The 17,967-nt window shown below is 33.8% G+C and overlaps 1 protein-coding gene and 1 long non-coding RNA gene across 2 annotated transcripts in view; both read right to left on the reverse strand.

Annotated features, from left to right (window-relative positions):
* The window catches only part of LOC123655435 (protein bunched, class 2/F/G isoform-like), a 176,244-nt gene that overhangs the window by 35,880 nt on the left and 122,397 nt on the right, over window positions 1–17,967 (reverse strand). The gene's annotated exons all lie outside the window — the stretch shown is intronic.
* On the reverse strand, window positions 1,975–5,379 carry LOC123655449. Its single transcript, XR_006743405.1, has 2 exons — window positions 5,322–5,379; window positions 1,975–2,105 (listed from the first exon to the last, which is right to left on the reverse strand). It is a non-coding gene; the product is annotated as an uncharacterized LOC123655449 (long non-coding RNA).

The following is a 17,967-nucleotide window of genomic DNA, read 5'->3' on the forward strand; positions in this document are numbered from 1 at the left end:
GTTTATGTCGACAACGTGACAAAGGATTGAACTGATAACGAATACGACAGAGATATGAAACAATTTACAGTTAAGATTACTATTCTGAATGATAAAAATCAAAATACGTGCTGTCATATGTATCTTCGATTAAGTAAAATTACATAAGTTGTATCAAATAAAGATTGAAAGTATGATAAGGGGGTATTAAACGACGACAAAAGTTAAGAACGCTGTTACCGCTAAAGGGAAATTGCTTACAACAACTGTTTTCATAGTGAAACCAAACTAATATCTACTATATTAGTGGACAGTCATTAGTGTGAAATGAAATAAACAAGAGGAATTAGCTGGGCAATAGCTCGAGCTAATCTGACCGCAAGGGAGCGGGCGCCAACGACTTTCCCTTTTGTTATTGTGAAAGTGATGATAGCTAATGGAACAAAGCAATGGTTTGCATCCTAATTTCACCCACTAATCAAATGCATTTCAAATGTATCGTGCAATTCTATAGTTTCTTAACAATGTCGTGTGGGTCGTATCTCAACATAGAAAGATGAGACGGAGGATGTAGTTGGGAATTATAGACATGGCGTAGAAATACACATATTTTTCATTTGTACAGAAACAATTTTGAATAAAATGTCTTGATATGAACATACATGTCGTATATTAATAATTGTGTTTGCTCGCAAACGAAAAAAAAAACCGACTATAATTACATCGACGCATGCTGGTATAAAATGTAAAATAAATATAATATACTCGTATGCGCAAAAATGTGGTTATTTACGACATCACATAAGAAACCTCTAAAACTATCGGTGTTCCTCTACTATATTTTGCATGTATTATAAGTACATATAAACCTCCCACTGGAATCACTCTAAAGTAAACTAAAGCAAAGTGCATCAAAATCCGTTACATAGTTTTAAAGATCTAAGCATACTGACAACGGGTGACTTTGTTTTATACTATGCAGTGATTATTAATATCTTGCATGAAATACATCGACACTAAGTCCACACCATCTTTATCTTTGTAATCCTGCACCTAATAGGGCAACTTTCAATAAAAATGAAAGATATATTTTGACAAGCATTGCCAGAAAACAAATGTAACAAAGGACAAACGTAATTTATCAACACGACACGTAGCAATGTCTGTAAGTGAAAAGTTTCTTAACCTCCTAACGCCCAGCTTTTTTTTGCCCAAGTAGTGCTAGACACCCAAAGTCCTTTTAAAAGGTTCGCATGGTAGACGCCCAGAGATATCGACATTCGAAAATGTACTTAAAACTGATCATACAAATGTGGGATTTTTTTTTGGTAGATCAAGCATGTGTAAATACGGTTTTTAGCTAGGTAGAAAGCCGAAAATAAACAACCTTTTAAAAGGCATCTGGGTCGCAGTCACTAGGTAAAACCAGTTGTATTTTTTTCCATTTCAAAGAAATTTCATTGTATCTATTGCAGAGTGGTCGATTTTTATAAAAACATGATGTAAAAATATAGCACTATGCAATGAAAAAATGTTTTGTATTTTTTTCATCGTAATCTTTTTTTCAAATCCGGCCGTCATCTATACTATAAAGGTATTAGTCTAATTTGCAGGAAAAAATTGGCATTCTATTCTATTTAATGGAAAGCTAGATAATTAACCTAGAAGATGAAAGTGGTTAAAACTTGAATTAACAATGCTATTATTAAAATATTTCCAATTGTTTTTAGAGAAGTGATCAATCAGCTGTTATAGTGATAGAAGCCCGTAAGCCTTTTAAAACCCTCGCTTTAATACGCAATATTTTTTATTAAATTATCATTTATCAATCTGCCATTTATTTCTTTTACATCAAAGTAATTACCTGATTGTTGTTTCTTAATAACATTAGGAGGATTAAGGTGACCAAAAATATCAATATTCTATTAAAAAAATATTTATTTTTCAAATAGAACGTTATAAAAACATTTTTCTTACAAAATAAAACACAAAACAGAACATAGCCATTTCAATTTTAATTACAACAAAAAAAAAAAAACAATAAATCTTCTCAAAAGGAACTAAAACTCAACTCAAAATAATTATATAAATTAATTCTAAAATCAATACACCTTTTTCCTTCTCATCTGCGAGACAAAGAGAATAATAAGTATAACATATTCATTTTAAAAATTTACATAAAAATAGCCTTTCCGTAACAAATGACGAAAACCAAAAACTAAAACATAAAAAGGCGTTTTCTCTCACCAACAAAATAAAACTTATAAACTTCCATATTTTTAGGAGATCAAAATATCACAAAATAATTATATTACCTACTTTAGTACTAATCTACTGCCTAGGAACGTGAAACAATTTATAACAGCTTCTTTCATGAGTTAGACACAAATGAATTTTGCAAGAAGTGCAGATAATTTTGGTTTTCATTTTGCAGCCTGGAAGGCGACACTTTCTTTGCACTTCGCTTACTTCAGGTAAGTGCCCAGCCCCACGGTACCGTTGTGCTGCCGACGGGATAGGCGCAGGTACACATCTTCTACGGAAATGAAGATGCTGCTCATCTTGGTTTTCATGATGCCGTTCTCCAAGATTTTTTGGTTCATCTAATGAACTATCTGTATCAATATTGGCATCAATAATTACTTCAGCAATCTCCATTTTGAAATACCGCAGTTGTAAGATTGATTTCGGGTCTGCTCCTTTATTTTTTTTATCTTGACGATACAATATCCAGGAATTGCTGACAGCCAGGTCAATGCAGTGAGACATAAGTCACTGTGTCCACTTTTTTGTTCTGTAGCGATATGGGCAGTACGACAACATTCTATCCGCCATATCCACACCTCCCATGTTTCTATTATACATTTTGACAACTTCGGGTCTGGGCACAGAAATGTACTTTTTTTGTGTCTTTGACCAGCGCCGACATTCATCGATGGTTTGATCTGCATGTACATTAGACAGAAATGTTACAGGCTTGCTGTCGAGCCATTTGGTCAAAACCAGTTTTTTTGCTTTGTTCACCACAATCTTCCAAGATCCTCTAGGTTTCTTTTTCATTACTTTGTCATCCGTCATAACACTTCGCGCAGACCGAGGAATACGATTTTTCATTAGTGTCCCCGTACACTTTAGTCCTTTTTCTTCAAGTGCTAAAACTAGTTTCTCTGACGTGAAGTATCGGTCGCAGTAAATAATATGCCCAGGTACCAAATCTTTAGTCAGTGATAATACAGCTTTTTCTGATAGGCTGAAATCTGTATTTTGAAAGTCTGGATACGTAGTATTTCCTTGATAGATATCAAAGTCACAAACTAAACCCTCTGGTGTAGCCAGTACGAAGGCCTTCAGCCCTACGGGATTTGGTTTACCCGGACAGTATTGTTTCATTCCGCATATTCCTTGAAATGGTATTATCATTTCGTCCACCGACAGATTTTGTGTCTTCTCCTGTAACTTACAACCTTTCAATACAGCTGTTATAAGAGGTCTCACTTTCCACAGTCTATCAGAAGCCTTTTCTTCAGGAGTTACGTCCTCATCGAAAACTACCTTCAATGCATTTCTTAGAAGGAGAAACCTATTTCTTGCCATGTTGTTTGCTATGATTGGGATTCTAAACTTTTTGCTCCAATACATTCTGAGGCTGGGATAGTTTATGCATGACATCAGCATTGTAATTGCAATATACATGCTACATTCTTCAACAGTTAGATTTAACCCTTTGGTATAGCGGGAGAAATGGCTCCAATTCGATTTTTCAACTATATTTGCAATGACAGCATCATCAATGTATTGCCTAAAATAGTCAATTGGACTGAAGGAGGTTCGGTCGATTGGCAAGTACGAAGGCTGAGTTAGCGCCACATTGGGTGTTTCGAATACTGTGTTTTCTTCCCATTCTTCTTCATCACGCTCAGCTTCGTGGGATTCACCATTTTGATTCGAACATGCTCCACGAGAAAATCGGGGTGCACGTGCTCTTGTTTCTCGACCACAGCCTCTTGTTATAGTCACTGATTGCTCTGATTCGCGGTCAGAAAATGATTCTGATGAAGATGAATTATTAGTGTTATTTTCTTGCTCCAAAATAAAATCACTGTCCGTGACATCATCCCAAAAGGGATCAAGTTCGCAATCGGAATCTTTTAAGAATGATGCGATTTCTTCATCTCGAAGGGTGTTTACTGTAAAAAAAAAATTTGGCTAAGATCTAGACTAGGTAAAACCGAATTAGAAAAACCGAATTATGGGGTTTTTGGGTGTGGAGGGTGGAGGGTGTAGGGGAATCTATACAAGGTAACACTATCACACCTCAAAACCCCATGGTTATGGAGATATCCATGGTTAAAGTTTTGAGGTTAGAAGAAGAATTTAAAGCTATTATAATACCTTTGAGCTCGTACTGTTTGCATTGTGTGACAAATCGACACTTTTAAACAAAATAACGCGTCAGACATAATATTCTAATAAAATTAGTAACATTGCGTGCTAGAATATAATTTAGAAATTCGAAAAATACCCAAAACCGAATCGGAGCACCCCACTGTCCACGTGGTCTTGGTCTGTCGTACCCCTAGAGTGTTTTTTTTTTGTGCCGCGGAGGCGCGGAGGGAGGGCAGCCCTCGCCCGCCGCGCGAAAGCGCGCGAACAAATGCGTAGAGGAGCGGCTGGAGGAGTAGTGGTAGGAGAGCCTCCGCTGCGGAACGGAGCATGAGTGAGCGTGCTTTCGCACGCAAGGGCGGAAGGGCTGCACTTCCCGCAGCGCCGGAGCCAAGCGTTCCTCTAAATTTTGAAATTCTTCTTCTAACCTCAAAACTTTAACCATGGATATCTCCATAACGATGGGGTTCTGAGGTGTGACAGTGGTACCAGGGGTAGCGTCCCCCCCTCCCCCCCTCCTTCCCCCCACGGTCCCGAAATTCGGTTTTACCTAATCTAAAGCTTTACCAAAAATTATAATAAAACTTGTGAATACTGCAATCTTAAGTTGGATTAGAGACAACCACATTTACGAAAACTAGGAAAATAATATCATCAAAAAAAGAAAAGGAAATTAAATTAATAATTATAATACTAACAAGATAGGCACAAAGACCCACAAGCGTTTTAAAATCCAATCAAATGTAGGAACCCGTAAGTCTTTTAAAATCCAGGATTATTTTGAAGCCCACATACCTTCTAAAAGGTCTACTGAATTTAAGAGGTTAAGTAAAAAAAAGTTTTTAGATTTGGCTTTAAATATTCATACTAAACGAAAATATAGTTTTTCAGCATCAGATTCAATAAAAAATAACAATCATTAAAGCAAAGATAGCAAAGTAAAACTCGAATTCATTTACCATGCCTGCGACGTCTCTCCATCTTTTTTCACGATCCGTCGAAAATGACAGATAAAATGAAATTCTGTTAGCACCACTGATGGTCCATAGACAATACAGACACTTCCGGAAACGTTCCGAAACAAATATCTGTCATACCAACTAAAATTGTGTAGTCTAAAGACTATTTAAAAATGAAGGTTTTAAAAAATCCCTTGGGCGTCTAGCTTGTAAAAGCGAACTAAGCGCTGGGCGTCAACCATTATCTTGTCTAAGGATTTTGTTTAGGTCTTCGGGCGTTAGGAGGTTAAGGCATTGTAAATATAGGTTGTTCATACATGTAAGATGAAAAGTCTGTGCGTTAATTGCGAATGCATTTACTATGTACCTATCCCGAGAAACGCTCGAGTAACTGCCAAGTCGGTCAATGCAAACAGCTAGTAGAAAGAGTTTTTAGGAACGCATTCATAATCATTACTGATCTACAGTGTATCTAATTTGGTGATTACGTTCATAGATACAAGGATACATATAAACATTATAATATTTTAATTTATGAGTGATTATTTTTTCTCGACTGCTTTGATTTTTACTGTACAAATTTTGTGCATTTTCAAAATGTCAGCAATAATAATATGAATCGATATTTTTGAAGTAATACTTCTTTACGCTCGCTTGATTTAGGGAGTAAGCTGGTGAATGTGTTACGAAAGCGTTACGGAAGTGTGATTGGGCGAGGCGAACAGAAGTTTAGAGAGAGATATAAGTTAGATGGAATATATATAGAATTTTTACTTCATTGGTGTGGTCTAAAACAGACAATTTTTTTTTCTTACTCATTATCAGTAGAATGTATTGCGTTTTTTATCGAGTAGATAAAAAAAAAATACAAAAAAATGTCTCGTTCTCAATTTCATAACAAAATATAGCTTTATTTAATAGTTGCGTAAAATAAACATCTGTTTATAATATATTATATCACCTTATAAAGGTTAAGTGATATAGGAGTGGGCAGAACTGCTCAAGGTTAGAAACGGGTAGGTATCGCCTCGAATGGATCTTATTTTTTGTAGGATAATATAAAACCATAAATAAAACGAATGAAATATACTAGAAAATTTTATTTTTTGAACAACCGGCCAAGTGCGTGTCGGACTCGCAAACCGAGGGTTCCGTACAAACAAAATTATTTAAAAAAAAATTATATGATGTAACTTAAAATTTATGCTTTTTGTAATTTTTGCTTTATCTGTGCTATAAGACGTTGCTTCGTACTAAATTTCAAAATTCTGAGTTCACGGGAAGTCTCCTGTAGGTTTTGATTGCCTTGAGAATGTCGAAAATTTGCAGCATAAACAGCTGTATCTTTTGATTGCGTTATCTTAGAAGTTTGATTTTTTCATAGATCCAAGAGACAGTGGAGTTGAGTATTTGATATAAATTACAGCTTGATACATTCACGCGTTCCTGAGAAAAAGTCTTGACAGACAGATGGACAGCAAAATGATCCTATAAGGGTTCCGTTTTTTCCTTTAAAGGTACGTAGCCCTAAAAGAGGATCACTAAATGTGTTGCTAAAGCGCAAATCTCGAGAACGGCTAGACAAATTTTAGCTGGAATTTGTTCTGAAATTTTTGAATACTTTATAAAAGTTAAGAAAATTTTATAGTATCAGAAAATTGAAAAATTTCAGAACTTTATATATCTTTTTATATTTTTAGACTGTGTAACATTTTATTCATCAATATTATTAGTGATTATGTTTGGATTTATTATCTAATACTATTAAACGAGCAATTATTGTATATAATATATAATCTGAAACTCGGAAACGGCGCCAACGATTTTCATGAAATTTAGTATAGAGGGGATTTCGGGGGCGATAAATCGATATAGCTAGGATTCATTTAAAAAAATGTCGTTTTATCCCTGTTTTTATGCACTAAAGAAATGGCTACAATATTGTTAGAATACGAATGTAAATTTCGCATATGTCAATAAAGTTTTAATAGCTCAGGTGGGAGATCGGCCGGTTGGGATCGGCCAAGAAGACCACGGTTCAAATTCTCATGTCTTCAGATCAATTTTTTCCTTTTTTTCTAATTGCACATTTTATTTTTTTATTTATTTAACCAGTTCATACTTTTTTATTATTATATCGGTAAAGTCGGAAAATTTTATTCATATTTTATCAATATGTAATTCACGATTTTTATTATTTTATGTAAACACGATTTACTAAAAATACCGAGAATCGCCTCTTATAACTTAGGGGTATGAAAAATAGATATTGGTCGATTCTCAGACGTATCGGATATGCACACAAAATTCAGAAAAATCATCGGTCCAGCCGTTTCGGCGGAGTATTGTAACTAACGAATTATGACACAAGAATTTTAAATATAAGAGTATATACATACTAGCTGACCCCGCAAACGTTGTTTTGCCATATATGTTATTAGCCCCCTTAATCCCCCACCCCACCCTGTATATCAGAGGCATGAAAAATAGACATTGGCCGATTCTCAGGGCTACCCAATATGCACACAAAATTTAATAAAAATCGGTCCAGCCGTTTCGGAGGAGTATGGTAACTAACACTGTGACATGAGAATTTTATATATAAGATCTATAAATAAGCCACAATAGTCTTTTACATTTTTAATAAAAACGAATATTTTTAAACACTTGATTTTTACATTATATTTTATATAATGTAATAATACTTTAATTAATTAAAAATTTCACACAAAGTATGGGAGTATTAACGGACGGCGTTAGTTGTTTAAATTGATTAACATAAACACACGATGTTAAAGATCATTAAACACGGTTTTATTTAACTGTTCGTCTCAAGGTCTTAGAATTCGTTTGTATACATAACAATATAGTAAATGATCTGTTCGTGTATTATGTTTTATAAATTACGTCTCATTCATGTCAGTAATTATAATTAATTTTATTTATTAAGAAGAACGATATCTATATATAAAAATGAATCCCCGAAATGTATGTACTCACAAAAGTTTCAAACGACAGTATCAAGTTAAATAATTCTTTTAGATGACTTTATTGTCAATACAAGATTTGTATAAAAGAATACTTAAGCAAAATCGATACATTTAAGAAAAAAACATGGCGGAACGAGGTTTGCCGTTGGGCCAGCCAGCCAGTTAGTAATAATATATGTATAATAGGATTTTGGACTTAACATACAAAAAGAAATCATTGACAAGCAGAACGTCATATTATCTATATGAATAAAAATGAATGTTGCTAAGTGCATAAACTCGAGAATAGTTCGACCAATTCGGCTTATTTTTTTTTTTGAATGCGAAGGTTTTAATAATAATAAAAAAATTATAATAATAAAAATTAAAATTAACTTTTGATAGAAAGAAGTCTGTCCGGGCAGCTAGTGTAGAAATAAATATATCTTGATTATGAAATATAGCATTTAATTGTAATAACAATTATAGTATTTAATTGAAATAAAATTGTATTAAGTTTTGTAAAAGAAATATGGAACGCACGTTTAAATAGCTTATAGTTTACTCGAAATTGCAGACGATGTGTTATCATCGTCAAAACACAAAAATACCTATTTTTTAATATTTTGCCTACATTACTCGTATTAATGCTTTCGATTACGAAACTGCCTTGACCGATAACATTACTAAAAATTTCTTAATCAGACTATAAGTCTGCCGAAGCCGAATTCACCTACATATTTATAAAATACATTCATAAATCATACGATGGCCTTGTATATTATATATAAATTAATTCATCTATGTTGTTTAACTGTGGGTAACACTTGAGTTACTTTTAAAGTTCTAAACTTGATTTAATTATTTTTTTACATTAATGTTTTTCCCAAGCTTAATTATTTTATTAATATATTTTTTTCGCAATGTAAAGATCTCTTGCGATATAATAAAGACGATTTATATTTTCGTATTTTACACAAATAATAAACAAACAACGGAAACTTAATTGATAAGAATATATTTTTATAAATATTAATATGCATTGTTACTTACAATTTGTTTGTTACTACACACTGAATAACTCTTTACTTATACATTTATAATTATTATTTGAATTAAAGTTTTTCCTATTATATCAATCAATAAGAGGTTGTATGAATTATATTTTCACATTATTCTATAAAGCTTAAATTGGTTCAATTACACGGACAAATTTATTTTTATAAGTTGAAAACAGAGTTCTTAACTCTGCCATCTTGGAAAACTTTACTGAAACGACAATATAGAAAAATCGATTGCAATGAATATTGACTCAGAAAACCATTCGAGACTTACCCGATGAAATTTTTGATGAAACAATAAACCGCAAACAGGGTGGAATCGTTGAGTCCCAGTTCGGGCTTGATTCTCGGCAGTGCGACAGGCGGCGAGGCGGCGTCGGCCGGAAGGCCTCGCACCTCCGGCGTGGCCGCGCTCATGGCGGCGCCGCGCGGCCGCGTGCCCGACGCGTGCGGGGCGATCTTGACGCAGAGTCAGCACCGCGCGCAACCGCCCCGCATAACACCTCCGCCGGCACCAGCGGCGCTCCCGGCACGCGGCTGCACCGTCGCCGGAGCCGGAGCGCGACACCCGCGTCCGAGCGTGCACACAACACGCGTCGAGCCTCGCACCGACTCGTCTCCGAACGTTGCGAGTATTGATCGCGGAGTCGCGCCTGCGCCCCGTAGGTTCCAACGAAACGCTACCCTCGCTTCACACGTCCAGCATGAGAAACGCTAGGTAGATCACGAGAAAAAACCACGGGCAGAACAGATACATGCAAATTGACATCATTCGAATTTTTGGCTACGTAAAAAAACCAATCCAGAGTGAGGTTTCAGTGATGAAACAGCCGTGAACGATCCGATTATTAGTTGCACGTGCAGGTCGCGCGTCTGTTTGGCAGCGCGGCGGCACTCTGACTGGACGCGCTCGCACCGCGTGCTCAGCGCGCCCCGATATCCGCTCACCATGATATCTATACGTACAGTTTGTACGTGCGACGAGTGTACACCTTGATTTACATGCTGGAGATGCGATAGCCATAACATCACAAAAGGCTAGTTCCAAACTTTCTTCGAGATAGAAAAAAGATAAACCTTTACGACGACAGCACTAATGATACAAATCAAATAGAAATTTTTTATTGCCACAATCATCATTTATGTGGAAATAAAGGTTTGCTTTATTTGAATTTATATTCAATATTGTTATATTTATGTATAATATTCATTGTATACTACACCAAGTATATATTACTTGGCATTTATACGAGGTAAAATTGCTGACATTTTAAAACAAAGAGTAGCACACTTTGGAACGACCATATAATAAATAATTTTGATTATAAAGGAACTGACAATATAAAAACTATATATAATTAGTAGAAGTAATAAAAACCCGTATAAATTATGTAATCTAAATATTTTAATATTGTTATGCGCTTCGGTAGTAAGTACTAGTCTAGATGCCTTAAATCATTCGATTAAAATCGTACTAAAGTAGGTTAATATTTTTTTTCATTGCTTGAAAAAACAACGAAAATGCGTACGCATGAAAAGAATTATCAGTCACGTGTTACGAGTAATCGTATTCGATCCCCTAAAGTAGGACCACGGTCAACGTCCTCGAGGCGAACTGGTGTTTTAAAAGATGGTAACGAAAAAAAAGTATACATTGGAAACGTGGTGAAATGACGTACACATTTTTTGCTATAGTTACAAGAGATTTTTTACAAGAAAGAATTATGAAATACTTTTATAAATATATTACGCTCAGTCCAATTTGTTTATTTTATAAAGCACTAATCTGCAAAAACTTATATTGTCTACAGTAAAAGTATTATTGTATTTTGTTCATGAATGTGCGTAAATGTTACGACGCATTGCGTTGCATGCAACGATCGCCTCAATAAGCAGATTGGTCACGTCAATTAGCGAATATAATACATTACAAATATACATAATCATGGAGATCCCGAAAAAAAAAAACGCAAACCTCGCTGATACTTTTAATGAGTATCAAGTCAAAAATATTGATATGTTGAGATTCGCGACTTGTGTCGTAGGTCCAAAAGTTTCCATTATGTAGCTTCTATTTAGGAGAAAAATTAGAACCACTAGTGTAGTTCATAATTAAAGACACTTAAATAGTGGTACGAAAACAACGAGGAAGTCGGCGAGAGTGAAGCGGCAAGTGTCAGGACGTTTGACAACGTTAAACAATAAGCCGAACGAAATTAGAAGATTGTTCCCGACTCTCCGACAGTGTCCTGGGTGATTTCCAAGAACGTCGACAGATGCAGCTGCAATACTCGGTGATTAGTTGCGGCGCAATGCAAAGGACGAAAATTTGTTCAAGTGAAAATGTATAAATTTCACCTACCAAGTCATAATTAAATCAAAAATATTTGGAAAGAAAATAGTTTTCTTAAAAAGGTATGGTCGAATTTTATGGTCATTTAATTAACCACAATAAGGAAAAAAGTGGCCTAAGTTACTAAAATTCAACAATTATTCGTGTTAAACAAAACGTGCTTAAAATTTATTAAAGTTATTTGTAATTACTAGTTATAAAAACACATTGTAGTCAGTAGTATGGTGCTAGTATTTATCATAATTATGTCCTAATAGCGGAAAATATTTGTAGTAAAATTTATTTATGACATGGTTCATTTTGTAAAACCGAATTCGCTTTGTTACAACAGACCAATTTTGAAGAAGTTGTTTTTAATTATTACTATTGTCTTTCATGTAAACATTTCTGCTTTTTTCTATTATAAAACTTCTACATTATCTCTATGTATTCTGGACAGAAATTCAATGTATCAAATAATGTATTATTTGTAGATAATTTCTAATCTCATTTCAATTTAATTATGATTACTACAATTACTAGTAAATCTCTTTACAATTCATTCAATAATAAAAAAAGCTATGAACTGATTTCGAAAAAATAATATAATCATTTATTATACAATATTATATATTGTTAGCATAATGTACGTCGCATTCGCCTCTCTTTAGAAATGGATAGACGGTGTAACCAATCTTGAACCACGTCTAACTAATATAATAATAGTTCAGCCGATTTTAAATACAAGAGTTATTTTTGTAAAACAATGTATATACAACGATGCATAATGACATACATTGTGTAAATGACTGTAATGACTTTCATTTATAATCCGCGCCATGGTGTCTCAGACCGCGTGGATCACGTTATATTGATGCAATACGACCTAGTTGTTATTCTAAGACATCGTTCAGTTCTCTTTTAAAGATATCATAGTTTTGCAGATTAAAGAAAATGTTATAAACATTACTCTTAAGAGTTTATATACTGTAATACTTAAATTTTTTTAGCAAAAAAATGACGGTAGCGAAAATTACGCATTTTTAAGCTGTTCGATTTAATTCTAAGAAAAAAAAACTATGCAATTTTCGTTATAAATAATAAAATATAATATTTGTAAAATAAGGTTTATATTAACGAAAACGTTTAAAGCATTACCTAACATGTGGGCGATGTAATGTTTAAGTAGAGGTTAGACACAGACTTCAGATGGAAATCTGGTCGAAACCGGTTCTATGAAATTGAATTTAAATTATGTCTCAAAAATAGAACATGATATCAGAGTAGAAGATAATCAAATTATATACACGGTCGTTCAAGCGAGAAAGCTGCGACGTCAGTGCAAATTCAGTGCAGCGATATTATGATATCAAGAGATAGAGATCGAGCGACAAGCGTATTTAGGCGCAGGTTTATCTCGGGCGTTTAATTTTAACGCCAGCGGCTGTGGCTACCGTATTTACGCAAGTGTCGGTAATTTCTCGCTATCGGCAAGCGCACGCGCAGGTTGATCTATGGCGCAAGCTTCCATCATTATTCTCATTACGAACGACTGTTCGCAATCGTGGCACGCCTGTCTCGTGCCAAATGTTGGTATGTCAATTTTATCGGGCAATTCACACACCATTAATCTTGATGAATCCCATATTAATGCGTAACTATTGTCGTCAATGAATTTTTCGCTCTAGAAGTTTCTTAGATCATACGTTAATTCTTATATTTCCATTCAAAAATTAAAATAACGATCATTGCAATTTAATTGCAATATTCATTCAATGCTCCATCGATTAGAGCGATTCGATTGGTCCACGTACATTTGCGAAGTTATTCTGGAAACGAATTCGATTAAAGCTTGAGCATAAACAAAACCGATTTTAGATTTTACTGGGTGTCAGCATCGTGCGATGGTGCAGTGCAGGTAGAATTACTACGCTACCGAGCTATGTGCAGCGAAGGTGAATGTTGGGAAAGAATGCGATAATGTGTTTGACACGTTATCAGAGGACCGCGCCGCTTGTATCTGATTACTGATACTAAATACTTGTGTACGAGCTCAGCTGAATCGTCCAACGCTTTAACTTATTCCGGATATCAAATCGAAATTACCAGATATTTCGATGTTTATCCGATTTGTATATTACAAAATACGGCAATTTATTTCGAGTATTTTTAACATTATGACTTAACAATAAAAGCAAAATATTATATGGATCTAGCTACAAATAAAGTACTCAAGTATATCTGCTAGCGAACTTTGCTAAGTGTTCACAAAAGTTTTAAATCTTAAACAGCATATCTGTATAAAGTACAAACATTTCGACTACACGCCCGTATCCCTCATTGTGTAAAGACACTTCAGGTGTGGGGTGACGACATAGGTAGACAAACATGAGTCAAGAGTTACTTCACGTGCTTTGGCTGAAACATTGTCGAGTGATCCGGATTTAGAAACAATAAATCTTGTAACTTGTTTCGGAAGCCAAATTTATATTGTTCGCTTAAAATTTAGGAGAAAACGTCTTTTACATTGATACTATATACTACACTGACACTATATACTAGGTACTGTACTTATACTTACATTAAATACGCTTATACCGGAATCTATCGCTTTTTAATTTTTTACATAATATGATATCAATGTGTGTGTGTACAACGTGCAATATATAGATACATACATCCAACCCGATTTTAAGAAATACTGTTACGTTTTAGTTAGTTTAGGGACGTAAAATACTGCTTACAAATACGGAACAATTATAAGTACATGAACACGACGCCTGTAGGTACTTTAAGTTATGTAAATATATAATTTATATAAGATAATTGTATATATATAAAAATTAGATATATTAGTAGGTCGACAGTAGATATTCTTAAGTAGCATAGGGGATACCCATGAGAACTCCTATCAGCGGTGGGCGGAGTTCTCACGCGACCGTTTATCTCCCGACAACAATTAGTGCTAGAATTGTATGAATCGGCGTTCCTCGTAAGTGCGTCGGGTTCTCAGAAATCGAGTTAAGGAAATTGATCGCAAGATGTGGGTAAGATTCGGACGATTACTCCTTTGTTAGTTATTATTAAATTTCCTTCTAAATTAGTTTGTACCACCATCTCTCCAATTCCTCGTACCTACGTTCTGCAGTTTAGATGCAGTTTAGTGAGCAAAGATTTGAATTCTTTGTTTATGTCATAAAAGTATTTTTAAACCGTAATGTACATGGCTATCAAAACAAAGATTATTACGCTGTTGAATTAGGTCAATGTCTTCTTTGTCCAGTTAAACGTCCTCCTTAAGTTATTTCGAAAACAATTCGTCAGAACTACACTTGAGACAGTGTCTCGTTTACAACACATCAACAGGATTCGTATGAGAGTCGAGTGAAGACGTATTATTTTTGTAAGCAAGGACACTGAGCAACATTGTATGAAGCTTATAAATTAAATAACATACCGATATCTATCACATATAACGTTAGTAATGCCTGAAGATTCACCGAAATTATTCGTATAGTTGCAAAATTAGGTAGCGATTAAAAGAAATACTAAATGATTACTGTTGTAGATACGTAAAGTATTATTATAATATGAACATACCAAAATACCAACGTTAAAATATAAAATCTAATGTTGATTTTTTCTAATGGTGGAATATAGCAATTAATTATTTTTAAAAATCTTAGTTTACTTGAATATTTCTACTTAAATGTAATTATTAGCCTAAGTCGTATCATCTACTCGATAAAAAAAGTTATTGACATAGCCTGCTTCTATTTTTTCATGTTTATAACTAGAAACAGTACGTTCTAACCAATAAAAATAATATCATGTAGTATTCCGACACCAGAAACTGACCAGTTGTAAAGATCAAACCGCAACCAACACGTGTAATATTAAAAAAAAAATGTATATAACTATAGACACCATTTAATTAAACGTTCATTATAATTAAAACATTGGTTACTATCAATCGCTTACAAACATATATTTAGTACTACTTTACAGATAATATAAAAACGAATAGACGAAATGTATGAAGGTACACGCATAACTTCCAGCGGTAGCACCTTTTGTTTTGTCAGGATAGAGTATGTATTAAAAAAAAAATGATACACAAACGTAAAAATAATATGGCGATACGAAGTTCACCAGAATACCTAGTAATTCTTACTTAGAGACTATCTCTGAACGCTTAAATAAAAGACAACATTTACGTATATTTATGTCAATATTTTACAGAGGGACAATTCTCAAATTAATTAATTTCGGAGAAGTTTACATACTGTAATTGTTTTTGTCGCGCTTGTCAAAGTAGCTTTCGAATTGCACATTTAAATTAATTAGCCTGTTATATTTTAGATATTGAGTAATGCTTCCTATAAAACTTAAATACGAACAGAAGTAACTTTTACCTATATAACACGACAAAAAATGAATGAATCTTTCCTTTTGTGACGCCATAGCTAGAGATAGTCTCCCGTATTAATTCATGTGTCATGTCATTTTCTAATTCAAAAATCTTCTAATACTTTGTAGAAGGATTTTACATACTAGAAAAAGTTTATAAATTCTATAGAAAATTGAAAAAAAAAAATCAGTTTAACGACCCTTTAAAATTCGTCGGACAATTCGAAAAACAGAATAACACCTGTCGCCAATGAAACTTCTTACTAGGACACAATATAGACGTTTTTCAGAATCAAAATGCTACTTACGATTGTATAATTATAATCCTTTATTTTCATTAATTTAATCTTAATAGATTGAGTAAAAACAACATAAAAACTGCTATGGCCATTTAATAAGTTAATTTTGTATGCATATATATAGTTTAATGATATACATTTATGTATCTTGTATACAAAATATAATCAATAACCGCAAGTAGGAAGACCGTCACTCGATAACAGCTCAACTGATTTGTCTGATTTTTTGTTGTACAAAAATCTTAGTAAAAAAAAATGACATCCAATTTTATACTTTTTATGACAGAAACAAGTATTATGTACTAACCGAATAAAAAAACCAACGGTTTAGTTTTAGTAAGTTAATGTAGAGACGTGTAATGGTATATAGAATTTTTTTTCTCATTTAACCGCCACCGAATTAGGAGCGGTTCTCTAGTATAATTATAAATAACAACACTACGGACGTCATTCCAAGATGAGAAATAATCGTAAACACAGACGCGGGACGCAGGCACAGACACAGACGTCCTACAAAAGGATACCCTGTAATCTGAGCCATTAGTACTCCTGTCACTTCGCAGACCACTAACACGAGCTCTTTGATCATCAGCCGTACAAAATGAACGCCTTTTTTGTCACTAAAATTATCAATAGAGGGGTTAATAACACAACAGTGAATCTAAGAATAACGGGGTGTCAAAACGCGGTGAGACCGGGAGGAAACCGAGATTAAAATAAAACTGCCGATGCTAATGAATTTAATTAATAATATCCTCAGGTCTTACGGACGTAAACGGGTTGTAACACGTCACCTGTTATTATGTTCTTAATAGATAAAGAGTGAAAGTTCCTGCGATATGTCCACGGTTGTCATAAATTGCGTATTTATTATAGTTTAGGTCGATGTTGTTTTAGAGTTATTGTAATGTTAAATAGTTTTATTTAAGACTTATATTTGTGTATAAGTATGTATCCATTTTGATTTTGATTCGTCATATTACTAGCGACATAGGGGTCATTGGATCGTATCGTATATCGTGTCTAAAATTTTTTGTGGACCTATGTATTCGCTTATATATTCTGTCGATAACGATAATCGGTTTGAATTAAATTTAGTTCGAAAAGTGGCACTATAGAAAATATTAATTTAGAGAAAAACAAGCATTCAATAAGTTTTAAAAGTAAATAATAAAGCAAATACAGCTGAAGTTAAAAGTAGAAGTTAACGGCAAAATTTGCGCGGATAAGAACTCTACATCGAGCAAAAGCATAAAATTTAAATAAATTACAAGGTTTCGTGTATTCCGCGTGTTAACTAGTATAATTACTGCTGTTCCGGTTAAGTCGTAGTGCAAATTAAAGAGTCGTCATTTGTAGAGATAAGCTCGAATTTTATAACGATTGTCTTTGTATTCTTTTTAATTTATTACAGTGTAAATTTAATATAATATATGTTATAATTATCAAATTGAATAAGTATAATTACTAATAAGTATAATATACTTAAAATCGAACATGCTATCATTACAAAAATATAAACGAATTGATAATATCCTCCTTTTTTAGAAGTTGGCTAAAATACTCATAGTTCTA

This window comes from Melitaea cinxia, chromosome 1, assembly GCF_905220565.1.
Source record: "Melitaea cinxia chromosome 1, ilMelCinx1.1, whole genome shotgun sequence".
Taxonomy (NCBI): Eukaryota; Metazoa; Arthropoda; class Insecta; order Lepidoptera; family Nymphalidae; genus Melitaea; species Melitaea cinxia.